This window comes from Nipponia nippon, unplaced genomic scaffold (assembly GCF_047370975.1).
Source record: "Nipponia nippon isolate SJK-2023a ecotype South Korea unplaced genomic scaffold, ASM4737097v1 scaffold_1, whole genome shotgun sequence".
NCBI classification, from domain to species: Eukaryota; Metazoa; Chordata; class Aves; order Pelecaniformes; family Threskiornithidae; genus Nipponia; species Nipponia nippon.
The window spans coordinates 111931411-111944850 of NW_028262290.1; positions in this window are offsets into that span (position 1 = coordinate 111931411).

Sequence of the window (13440 nt, forward strand, 5' to 3'; positions counted from 1 at the left end):
TCGGGCTGCGCCCAGGCCAGCTATGGCAGCGGGACACGGGACGATGCTGCCTTTTATCCTGCCCGGGGCATTGTGACTGCTGCGTTGCCGGGTGGTGGCCCTGTGACATGGCGGTGATGGGGCCCCCCCTGCGCAGCCCCGCCCACTGCCCCTTCGCCCAGCATCCTTGGGAGGAAGGCCTTTGGGGTGCTGGCCCCGAGGCAGTCCCTGTGCCCAGGAGGCCCAGGGGGCTGTCCCTGCCATCGCTGGCCTTGCACTGGGCACCGCTGCTGGGCATTCCTGTAAATTCATCTGTACGTTCAGACTATGTAAACAAGGGCATTTACACCATAGACATTCATTTGGTTGTGGTGATGCCACAGGCGAAAGAAAGGGGTTTGGTTCTCTCTGCATGAACTCTGCAGACACATAGGGAGCGTGCATGATTTCCTCACCATTGCTTACCAACGCACCAAGGGTCATTTGCTACTACACTGTTTATGGTGAGGTCTTCTTCTTGGAAAGAAGTCCGGCATTGTTTTGTGTTCTTGACCATATTTTTCCTCCCACTTCAGTAGCTCTTTTCCTCCTTTGGCCTTCATCCTTGATATCCTTCTTGAAAGTGATGGCAGCCCTCTCAGTCTTTGTCTTGCTCCTTCCAGTTGCTTCTGTAGGCCCTCCATGCCCCTAATTAGCTGCTTAGTCTTTGTCTGCCTTCATCCCAGATAGGATTTGTCTTTCTTGAGCTCAAGGAATGAGAAATGTCCATAGTGGTACAGGTGAGTTCTCACCAGGGCTTTGCACAATTCTTGCCTTTCCTATGGAAATATCTTGCCTGACACAAAAACCACATTTGCCTGTATCCCATTCGTGGCTCACAGCCACCCTGTGGTCTGCTCATGCCTCCGGGAACACTTGCCTACACCAGTGTTTCCAAACTGGAGCAGAAAGTCGCGGTGCTCTACTTGATGTTGTGTTACCTCTTTGTCCCCTGCAGTTCTTCACGCAGGGTTTATTGATGTAGTGGATCTCTCTCCTGTCAGAGCTTCAGCTGGCGGGGAGGATGGGGGCCGTAGGACCATACTGCGAGGCAGAGCTTTTTCAGGCTCATGCATGAAATCCAGAATAGGATGTGGACAAGGAAACCTCCGTTTCTCGAACGATGCTGTTCTGCAATCTAAATTCCAAAGACCTGACCGTGAACTTCACTCTTTCATACGTTCAACGGCAGCAAAGCGTGAAGGGTGGAGCCTGAGGGATGCGTTAAGGGGGCTTTCACCCATTAGGAGCCTGCTGGAGTCCAGCTCCAGGCAGCCACCACCAGCAGCTCCAGCCCTCCGCCGGCCGGCTGGGCAGTGGACGGGCTGTGCGGGTGGGCTCTGAACACGACGCTGGTGGTGTCAGTCCAGTCACTTTCAGAACAGATGTCTGCCTGCTAGGGAAGAAAATAGCCACAGCTGGCAGTAGCTGAGCTTCCATTTTCAAAGTTTCCTGGGAGAAAGTGCCCAATCAGTCCCGATGCTGAAAAAGCTGCAAGAGACAAAACCCTGGTGGGTCAGCGTGATGCAGTTGGTGGCAGTGCTGTCTGTGGGGATATGCTTTACTCTCCAGGAGTGTGAATAAAGGTTGCTGATGATTGTTTAAATGAATTCTGCAGGCATTTCGTGAAGAGGAAGGCTGTTGCTGGTAACGCTGATATGGGTAAGGAGGTGGCTGGCCAGGTGGCCGTCCGGCACTAGAAGGCAACTGCCTCTCTTTAAGAGGCCCTACGCGCCTGTAAGGTAGCTGCAAAGAAGGACTGAAAATTTTGCTTTTTATACGCCCACCTGAAACCACCTGAGAATGTTGGTGTGATGAAATTACTGACGATGTCATTCAGATACAAAGGAACTTTTTTTTAATTAATGAAATAAACTATGGAAAACAGTCTTCTATCACACACTTGGTAATGACTTTGCAAAACAGGTGCAATGAGTGCAGAAAGCTGCCGGACTATGTCTGTTCAGCTAAAGAATCTGAGCATTTTGATGCCAGCTCAGTGTGACGAGTCAGGTCCTTGCGTGTGTCCAAACGTGGATCTGAGAGATCAGCAGGCAGAGGGAGGCTGGAGACGAATTCCCTTGCCACGAGTGTCCCCTGTCCAGAGGGCTTTGAGGAAAAAGACAGTCTTGAAATAGCATGGGATTTATGAGCTACAACCTATGCTTTGGGTTATGCTTGAAAATGAACTGGTAGCCAATGCATTTTAAGACCATGCTTTCCTCTCTGCAAAGGGCTGCGCAAGGCAAACGCATGCTGACATAGCACATCCTGAAATACCTAGCTAAAGCTGTACTAATTGCATTCCCATACTGTAGGGGATGCAATCCCGTAAATTGGGTCCCACAACTTAAAAAGGATGTTAAGGTCCTTGAGTGCATCCAGAGGAGGGCACCAAAGCTGGTGAAGGGGCTGGAAGGCATGTCCCCTGAGGAGTGGCTGAGGACACAGGGTTTGTCTAGTTTGGAGAGAAGGAGGCTGAGGGGCGACCTCGTGGCTCTCTGCAGCTTCCTGAGGAGGGGACGTGGAGAGGGAGGTGCTGATCCCTTCTCCCTGGTACCCCGTGCCAGGACATTGTGTGGGAATGGCTCAAAGCTGCGTCCGTCAGGGGAGGTTGGGACTTGACATGAGGAAACTTTTCTTTCCCGAGAGGCTGGTCAAACCCTGGAAGAGGCTTCCTAGAGGGGTGGTCGATGCCCCATGCCTGTCGGTGTTTAAGAGGCATTTGGGACAATGTGGTCCTTAACACCATGCTTGAACTTTTGGTCAGCCCTGAAGCGGTCAGGCAGTTGGACTAGACGGTCGTTGTAGGTCCCTTCCAACTGAACTATTCTATTCTATTCCCTGTGCTTACCATGAGTCGAATAAGGATGAGACTGTTATTTGCCCAAAATGCCAGGGGTTTTTCAGCTCCAAAAACACTTTCAAGGACACATCACACAAAGGTCACAAGTGGAAACGGGATTTTATTTGTATTTTTCTGGCTGTTTCAGAGCAGATGCTCACCAGCCTTAACACAATGCGCATGTGCAGCCAGGAGCAGGCTGATGCGCTCTTCCGTTGAGCTTCAAGAAACCTCCCTTGCAGCCTGGCAAAGGCAAGGCACAGAGCTGCAGAACGTAGCAGCAGGAACACAGGCCAAGCAGTCCCTGCTTCCTGAAGAGTGAGAACGTGAAGGATGAGGATCAGGACCAACCACACCAAAGAAGAAGAAGAAGAAAGAAGAAGAGGTGTGTGGTACCGTGGGGTATTTTCCAAAGTATGACGCGTATTGATGACGAGCATACATCTGCCTTCCAAAACTTGCTCCGCCGCTGTGCTTCTTGGGCAGTGATGCATGAAAAGCGCTCTCGTGCCTGCCCTGCGCTTGGGTTGCAGGCAGGGAGAGCTGCAAAGTGGCAGCTGCGGATGGTGCAGCGAGCCTGGAGCCCTTCCAAGCCCCGGCTGTTTTGCACAAGCAAGAAGCCCTGGGGAAATGGAGCCAAGGGAAGAGCAGAGCTCGCGCCTTTGCAAACCTGCCATGGGCAAGAGAGGCAGAGAGAGGCAGGGCACGAGCGGCGCCTCGGAGGCGCAGGAGCAGCAGGCAGGGACTGAGCGGAAAGGGCCCAGAGGAGCCCTGACAAGGGGCTGTGCTCAATGCTACAGAGGACAAGAAGCAACCCCCGGGGGCCCCCCTGGGCCCGCCCTGGGAGCCTGGAAAGCTTCCTCCCCCCGGATGCGGGGCACGAGGGCCACCTTCGTGGAGCAGGAGCAGCAGGCACTTAGCCAAAATGGCCCAAAGCAGCCCTGGCAAGTGCCCGTGCTCAACGCTGCGGAGGAAGGCAAAAACCCCCGGAGACACTTGCTAGCCTGCCGTGGGGAAAAAAGCCTTCCTCCCCCAGCTGCAGGGCACGAGAGGCCATCTTCGTGGTGCATGAGCAGCAGGCAGTAACCCAGCCAAAAGGGACGAGAGGAGCCCTGACAAGTGGTCATGCTCAGTGCTGCAGAGGAAGGCAAAAAACCCCCGGGGAGCAGTGCCAATGTGCCCCGGGGGAAAATTCCTTCCTGACCCCAGCGCTGGCGATCGGCTATTCCCTGAGCACGTGAGCAAGACCTGCCTCCTCGTCCCACAGCCTGGTCACGCCTCCCAGCAGATGCCCAAGCCCTCTTCTCCCTCACCCTGGAGCCACCTCAGGAGCTTCCCAGAGTGGCCCAATGTCCCCGGCCTGAGCGACCTCGGGGGCAAGAATCCTCCCTGCGCCTGGTGGGACGCCAGTGGCTGCTCCAAAGCCCTGGGACCCCTTGCTTGTTATCTACCATCTCTGCATCCCATTTCTTACGGCTGCTGCTGCCCCTGGCTCCGTGGCGGATGAGGACGGCGAGCTCTGCAGTGCTCCTCCAGAAGGCATTCCCTTGCTCTTGCCACTGCTATCCAGCTGAAAAGGCCTGACAGCCTCGGGCACCTCCAGGGCTTGGTGGTTCTCCTCATCTCCTGAGGGGCTTGCATCTGTTCCCCACAGGCTGAAGCAGGATTTCCATCTGTCAGGTGGGCTTTGAAGGGGGCCCCGCCGGGAGCTGCCCTTGCACCGCAGAACCTGCAGCAGAGTCGTCCAGCCTCCGGTCTTCCTCCCTCAGCCCCTGACAGGGGGGGGGGCCAAGTAATTCCACCGGCTCCTCAAGGACTTCCTCGGGGATGTCTTCGGGCTGCGCCCAGGCCAGCTATGGCAGCGGGACACGGGACGATGCTGCCTTTTATCCTGCCCGGGGCATTGTGACTGCTGCGTTGCCGGGTGGTGGCCCTGTGACATGGCGGTGATGGGGCCCCCCCTGCGCAGCCCCGCCCACTGCCCCTTCGCCCAGCATCCTTGGGAGGAAGGCCTTTGGGGTGCTGGCCCCGAGGCAGTCCCTGTGCCCAGGAGGCCCAGGGGGCTGTCCCTGCCATCGCTGGCCTTGCACTGGGCACCGCTGCTGGGCATTCCTGTAAATTCATCTGTACGTTCAGACTATGTAAACAAGGGCATTTACACCATAGACATTCATTTGGTTGTGGTGATGCCACAGGCGAAAGAAAGGGGTTTGGTTCTCTCTGCATGAACTCTGCAGACACATAGGGAGCGTGCATGATTTCCTCACCATTGCTTACCAACGCACCAAGGGTCATTTGCTACTACACTGTTTATGGTGAGGTCTTCTTCTTGGAAAGAAGTCCGGCATTGTTTTGTGTTCTTGACCATATTTTTCCTCCCACTTCAGTAGCTCTTTTCCTCCTTTGGCCTTCATCCTTGATATCCTTCTTGAAAGTGATGGCAGCCCTCTCAGTCTTTGTCTTGCTCCTTCCAGTTGCTTCTGTAGGCCCTCCATGCCCCTAATTAGCTGCTTAGTCTTTGTCTGCCTTCATCCCAGATAGGATTTGTCTTTCTTGAGCTCAAGGAATGAGAAATGTCCATAGTGGTACAGGTGAGTTCTCACCAGGGCTTTGCACAATTCTTGCCTTTCCTATGGAAATATCTTGCCTGACACAAAAACCACATTTGCCTGTATCCCATTCGTGGCTCACAGCCACCCTGTGGTCTGCTCATGCCTCCGGGAACACTTGCCTACACCAGTGTTTCCAAACTGGAGCAGAAAGTCGCGGTGCTCTACTTGATGTTGTGTTACCTCTTTGTCCCCTGCAGTTCTTCACGCAGGGTTTATTGATGTAGTGGATCTCTCTCCTGTCAGAGCTTCAGCTGGCGGGGAGGATGGGGGCCGTAGGACCATACTGCGAGGCAGAGCTTTTTCAGGCTCATGCATGAAATCCAGAATAGGATGTGGACAAGGAAACCTCCGTTTCTCGAACGATGCTGTTCTGCAATCTAAATTCCAAAGACCTGACCGTGAACTTCACTCTTTCATACGTTCAACGGCAGCAAAGCGTGAAGGGTGGAGCCTGAGGGATGCGTTAAGGGGGCTTTCACCCATTAGGAGCCTGCTGGAGTCCAGCTCCAGGCAGCCACCACCAGCAGCTCCAGCCCTCCGCCGGCCGGCTGGGCAGTGGACGGGCTGTGCGGGTGGGCTCTGAACACGACGCTGGTGGTGTCAGTCCAGTCACTTTCAGAACAGATGTCTGCCTGCTAGGGAAGAAAATAGCCACAGCTGGCAGTAGCTGAGCTTCCATTTTCAAAGTTTCCTGGGAGAAAGTGCCCAATCAGTCCCGATGCTGAAAAAGCTGCAAGAGACAAAACCCTGGTGGGTCAGCGTGATGCAGTTGGTGGCAGTGCTGTCTGTGGGGATATGCTTTACTCTCCAGGAGTGTGAATAAAGGTTGCTGATGATTGTTTAAATGAATTCTGCAGGCATTTCGTGAAGAGGAAGGCTGTTGCTGGTAACGCTGATATGGGTAAGGAGGTGGCTGGCCAGGTGGCCGTCCGGCACTAGAAGGCAACTGCCTCTCTTTAAGAGGCCCTACGCGCCTGTAAGGTAGCTGCAAAGAAGGACTGAAAATTTTGCTTTTTATACGCCCACCTGAAACCACCTGAGAATGTTGGTGTGATGAAATTACTGACGATGTCATTCAGATACAAAGGAACTTTTTTTTAATTAATGAAATAAACTATGGAAAACAGTCTTCTATCACACACTTGGTAATGACTTTGCAAAACAGGTGCAATGAGTGCAGAAAGCTGCCGGACTATGTCTGTTCAGCTAAAGAATCTGAGCATTTTGATGCCAGCTCAGTGTGACGAGTCAGGTCCTTGCGTGTGTCCAAACGTGGATCTGAGAGATCAGCAGGCAGAGGGAGGCTGGAGACGAATTCCCTTGCCACGAGTGTCCCCTGTCCAGAGGGCTTTGAGGAAAAAGACAGTCTTGAAATAGCATGGGATTTATGAGCTACAACCTATGCTTTGGGTTATGCTTGAAAATGAACTGGTAGCCAATGCATTTTAAGACCATGCTTTCCTCTCTGCAAAGGGCTGCGCAAGGCAAACGCATGCTGACATAGCACATCCTGAAATACCTAGCTAAAGCTGTACTAATTGCATTCCCATACTGTAGGGGATGCAATCCCGTAAATTGGGTCCCACAACTTAAAAAGGATGTTAAGGTCCTTGAGTGCATCCAGAGGAGGGCACCAAAGCTGGTGAAGGGGCTGGAAGGCATGTCCCCTGAGGAGTGGCTGAGGACACAGGGTTTGTCTAGTTTGGAGAGAAGGAGGCTGAGGGGCGACCTCGTGGCTCTCTGCAGCTTCCTGAGGAGGGGACGTGGAGAGGGAGGTGCTGATCCCTTCTCCCTGGTACCCCGTGCCAGGACATTGTGTGGGAATGGCTCAAAGCTGCGTCCGTCAGGGGAGGTTGGGACTTGACATGAGGAAACTTTTCTTTCCCGAGAGGCTGGTCAAACCCTGGAAGAGGCTTCCTAGAGGGGTGGTCGATGCCCCATGCCTGTCGGTGTTTAAGAGGCATTTGGGACAATGTGGTCCTTAACACCATGCTTGAACTTTTGGTCAGCCCTGAAGCGGTCAGGCAGTTGGACTAGACGGTCGTTGTAGGTCCCTTCCAACTGAACTATTCTATTCTATTCCCTGTGCTTACCATGAGTCGAATAAGGATGAGACTGTTATTTGCCCAAAATGCCAGGGGTTTTTCAGCTCCAAAAACACTTTCAAGGACACATCACACAAAGGTCACAAGTGGAAACGGGATTTTATTTGTATTTTTCTGGCTGTTTCAGAGCAGATGCTCACCAGCCTTAACACAATGCGCATGTGCAGCCAGGAGCAGGCTGATGCGCTCTTCCGTTGAGCTTCAAGAAACCTCCCTTGCAGCCTGGCAAAGGCAAGGCACAGAGCTGCAGAACGTAGCAGCAGGAACACAGGCCAAGCAGTCCCTGCTTCCTGAAGAGTGAGAACGTGAAGGATGAGGATCAGGACCAACCACACCAAAGAAGAAGAAGAAGAAAGAAGAAGAGGTGTGTGGTACCGTGGGGTATTTTCCAAAGTATGACGCGTATTGATGACGAGCATACATCTGCCTTCCAAAACTTGCTCCGCCGCTGTGCTTCTTGGGCAGTGATGCATGAAAAGCGCTCTCGTGCCTGCCCTGCGCTTGGGTTGCAGGCAGGGAGAGCTGCAAAGTGGCAGCTGCGGATGGTGCAGCGAGCCTGGAGCCCTTCCAAGCCCCGGCTGTTTTGCACAAGCAAGAAGCCCTGGGGAAATGGAGCCAAGGGAAGAGCAGAGCTCGCGCCTTTGCAAACCTGCCATGGGCAAGAGAGGCAGAGAGAGGCAGGGCACGAGCGGCGCCTCGGAGGCGCAGGAGCAGCAGGCAGGGACTGAGCGGAAAGGGCCCAGAGGAGCCCTGACAAGGGGCTGTGCTCAATGCTACAGAGGACAAGAAGCAACCCCCGGGGGCCCCCCTGGGCCCGCCCTGGGAGCCTGGAAAGCTTCCTCCCCCCGGATGCGGGGCACGAGGGCCACCTTCGTGGAGCAGGAGCAGCAGGCACTTAGCCAAAATGGCCCAAAGCAGCCCTGGCAAGTGCCCGTGCTCAACGCTGCGGAGGAAGGCAAAAACCCCCGGAGACACTTGCTAGCCTGCCGTGGGGAAAAAAACCCTCCCTCCCCCAGCTGCAGGGCACGAGAGGCCATCTTCGTGGTGCATGAGCAGCAGGCAGTAACCCAGCCAAAAGGGACGAGAGGAGCCCTGACAAGTGGTCATGCTCAGTGCTGCAGAGGAAGGCAAAAAACCCCCGGGGAGCAGTGCCAATGTGCCCCGGGGGAAAATTCCTTCCTGACCCCAGCGCTGGCGATCGGCTATTCCCTGAGCACGTGAGCAAGACCTGCCTCCTCGTCCCACAGCCTGGTCACGCCTCCCAGCAGATGCCCAAGCCCTCTTCTCCCTCACCCTGGAGCCACCTCAGGAGCTTCCCAGAGTGGCCCAATGTCCCCGGCCTGAGCGACCTCGGGGGCAAGAATCCTCCCTGCGCCTGGTGGGACGCCAGTGGCTGCTCCAAAGCCCTGGGACCCCTTGCTTGTTATCTACCATCTCTGCATCCCATTTCTTACGGCTGCTGCTGCCCCTGGCTCCGTGGCGGATGAGGACGGCGAGCTCTGCAGTGCTCCTCCAGAAGGCATTCCCTTGCTCTTGCCACTGCTATCCAGCTGAAAAGGCCTGACAGCCTCGGGCACCTCCAGGGCTTGGTGGTTCTCCTCATCTCCTGAGGGGCTTGCATCTGTTCCCCACAGGCTGAAGCAGGATTTCCATCTGTCAGGTGGGCTTTGAAGGGGGCCCCGCCGGGAGCTGCCCTTGCACCGCAGAACCTGCAGCAGAGTCGTCCAGCCTCCGGTCTTCCTCCCTCAGCCCCTGACAGGGGCCAAGTAATTCCACCGGCTCCTCAAGGACTTCCTCGGGGATGTCTTCGGGCTGCGCCCAGGCCAGCTATGGCAGCGGGACACGGGACGATGCTGCCTTTTATCCTGCCCGGGGCATTGTGACTGCTGCGTTGCCGGGTGGTGGCCCTGTGACATGGCGGTGATGGGGCCCCCCCTGCGCAGCCCCGCCCACTGCCCCTTCGCCCAGCATCCTTGGGAGGAAGGCCTTTGGGGTGCTGGCCCCGAGGCAGTCCCTGTGCCCAGGAGGCCCAGGGGGCTGTCCCTGCCATCGCTGGCCTTGCACTGGGCACCGCTGCTGGGCATTCCTGTAAATTCATCTGTACGTTCAGACTATGTAAACAAGGGCATTTACACCATAGACATTCATTTGGTTGTGGTGATGCCACAGGCGAAAGAAAGGGGTTTGGTTCTCTCTGCATGAACTCTGCAGACACATAGGGAGCGTGCATGATTTCCTCACCATTGCTTACCAACGCACCAAGGGTCATTTGCTACTACACTGTTTATGGTGAGGTCTTCTTCTTGGAAAGAAGTCCGGCATTGTTTTGTGTTCTTGACCATATTTTTCCTCCCACTTCAGTAGCTCTTTTCCTCCTTTGGCCTTCATCCTTGATATCCTTCTTGAAAGTGATGGCAGCCCTCTCAGTCTTTGTCTTGCTCCTTCCAGTTGCTTCTGTAGGCCCTCCATGCCCCTAATTAGCTGCTTAGTCTTTGTCTGCCTTCATCCCAGATAGGATTTGTCTTTCTTGAGCTCAAGGAATGAGAAATGTCCATAGTGGTACAGGTGAGTTCTCACCAGGGCTTTGCACAATTCTTGCCTTTCCTATGGAAATATCTTGCCTGACACAAAAACCACATTTGCCTGTATCCCATTCGTGGCTCACAGCCACCCTGTGGTCTGCTCATGCCTCCGGGAACACTTGCCTACACCAGTGTTTCCAAACTGGAGCAGAAAGTCGCGGTGCTCTACTTGATGTTGTGTTACCTCTTTGTCCCCTGCAGTTCTTCACGCAGGGTTTATTGATGTAGTGGATCTCTCTCCTGTCAGAGCTTCAGCTGGCGGGGAGGATGGGGGCCGTAGGACCATACTGCGAGGCAGAGCTTTTTCAGGCTCATGCATGAAATCCAGAATAGGATGTGGACAAGGAAACCTCCGTTTCTCGAACGATGCTGTTCTGCAATCTAAATTCCAAAGACCTGACCGTGAACTTCACTCTTTCATACGTTCAACGGCAGCAAAGCGTGAAGGGTGGAGCCTGAGGGATGCGTTAAGGGGGCTTTCACCCATTAGGAGCCTGCTGGAGTCCAGCTCCAGGCAGCCACCACCAGCAGCTCCAGCCCTCCGCCGGCCAGCTGGGCAGTGGACGGGCTGTGCGGGTGGGCTCTGAACACGACGCTGGTGGTGTCAGTCCAGTCACTTTCAGAACAGATGTCTGCCTGCTAGGGAAGAAAATAGCCACAGCTGGCAGTAGCTGAGCTTCCATTTTCAAAGTTTCCTGGGAGAAAGTGCCCAATCAGTCCCGATGCTGAAAAAGCTGCAAGAGACAAAACCCTGGTGGGTCAGCGTGATGCAGTTGGTGGCAGTGCTGTCTGTGGGGATATGCTTTACTCTCCAGGAGTGTGAATAAAGGTTGCTGATGATTGTTTAAATGAATTCTGCAGGCATTTCGTGAAGAGGAAGGCTGTTGCTGGTAACGCTGATATGGGTAAGGAGGTGGCTGGCCAGGTGGCCGTCCGGCACTAGAAGGCAACTGCCTCTCTTTAAGAGGCCCTACGCGCCTGTAAGGTAGCTGCAAAGAAGGACTGAAAATTTTGCTTTTTATACGCCCACCTGAAACCACCTGAGAATGTTGGTGTGATGAAATTACTGACGATGTCATTCAGATACAAAGGAACTTTTTTTAATTAATGAAATAAACTATGGAAAACAGTCTTCTATCACACACTTGGTAATGACTTTGCAAAACAGGTGCAATGAGTGCAGAAAGCTGCCGGACTATGTCTGTTCAGCTAAAGAATCTGAGCATTTTGATGCCAGCTCAGTGTGACGAGTCAGGTCCTTGCGTGTGTCCAAACGTGGATCTGAGAGATCAGCAGGCAGAGGGAGGCTGGAGACGAATTCCCTTGCCACGAGTGTCCCCTGTCCAGAGGGCTTTGAGGAAAAAGACAGTCTTGAAATAGCATGGGATTTATGAGCTACAACCTATGCTTTGGGTTATGCTTGAAAATGAACTGGTAGCCAATGCATTTTAAGACCATGCTTTCCTCTCTGCAAAGGGCTGCGCAAGGCAAACGCATGCTGACATAGCACATCCTGAAATACCTAGCTAAAGCTGTACTAATTGCATTCCCATACTGTAGGGGATGCAATCCCGTAAATTGGGTCCCACAACTTAAAAAGGATGTTAAGGTCCTTGAGTGCATCCAGAGGAGGGCACCAAAGCTGGTGAAGGGGCTGGAAGGCATGTCCCCTGAGGAGTGGCTGAGGACACAGGGTTTGTCTAGTTTGGAGAGAAGGAGGCTGAGGGGCGACCTCGTGGCTCTCTGCAGCTTCCTGAGGAGGGGACGTGGAGAGGGAGGTGCTGATCCCTTCTCCCTGGTACCCCGTGCCAGGACATTGTGTGGGAATGGCTCAAAGCTGCGTCCGTCAGGGGAGGTTGGGACTTGACATGAGGAAACTTTTCTTTCCCGAGAGGCTGGTCAAACCCTGGAAGAGGCTTCCTAGAGGGGTGGTCGATGCCCCATGCCTGTCGGTGTTTAAGAGGCATTTGGGACAATGTGGTCCTTAACACCATGCTTGAACTTTTGGTCAGCCCTGAAGCGGTCAGGCAGTTGGACTAGACGGTCGTTGTAGGTCCCTTCCAACTGAACTATTCTATTCTATTCCCTGTGCTTACCATGAGTCGAATAAGGATGAGACTGTTATTTGCCCAAAATGCCAGGGGTTTTTCAGCTCCAAAAACACTTTCAAGGACACATCACACAAAGGTCACAAGTGGAAACGGGATTTTATTTGTATTTTTCTGGCTGTTTCAGAGCAGATGCTCACCAGCCTTAACACAATGCGCATGTGCAGCCAGGAGCAGGCTGATGCGCTCTTCCGTTGAGCTTCAAGAAACCTCCCTTGCAGCCTGGCAAAGGCAAGGCACAGAGCTGCAGAACGTAGCAGCAGGAACACAGGCCAAGCAGTCCCTGCTTCCTGAAGAGTGAGAACGTGAAGGATGAGGATCAGGACCAACCACACCAAAGAAGAAGAAGAAGAAAGAAGAAGAGGTGTGTGGTACCGTGGGGTATTTTCCAAAGTATGACGCGTATTGATGACGAGCATACATCTGCCTTCCAAAACTTGCTCCGCCGCTGTGCTTCTTGGGCAGTGATGCATGAAAAGCGCTCTCGTGCCTGCCCTGCGCTTGGGTTGCAGGCAGGGAGAGCTGCAAAGTGGCAGCTGCGGATGGTGCAGCGAGCCTGGAGCCCTTCCAAGCCCCGGCTGTTTTGCACAAGCAAGAAGCCCTGGGGAAATGGAGCCAAGGGAAGAGCAGAGCTCGCGCCTTTGCAAACCTGCCATGGGCAAGAGAGGCAGAGAGAGGCAGGGCACGAGCGGCGCCTCGGAGGCGCAGGAGCAGCAGGCAGGGACTGAGCGGAAAGGGCCCAGAGGAGCCCTGACAAGGGGCTGTGCTCAATGCTACAGAGGACAAGAAGCAACCCCCGGGGGCCCCCCTGGGCCCGCCCTGGGAGCCTGGAAAGCTTCCTCCCCCCGGATGCGGGGCACGAGGGCCACCTTCGTGGAGCAGGAGCAGCAGGCACTTAGCCAAAATGGCCCAAAGCAGCCCTGGCAAGTGCCCGTGCTCAACGCTGCGGAGGAAGGCAAAAACCCCCGGAGACACTTGCTAGCCTGCCGTGGGGAAAAAAGCCTTCCTCCCCCCAGCTGCAGGGCACGAGAGGCCATCTTCGTGGTGCATGAGCAGCAGGCAGTAACCCAGCCAAAAGGGACGAGAGGAGCCCTGACAAGTGGTCATGCTCAGTGCTGCAGAGGAAGGCAAAAAACCCCCGGGGAGCAGTGCCAATGTGCCCCGGGGGAA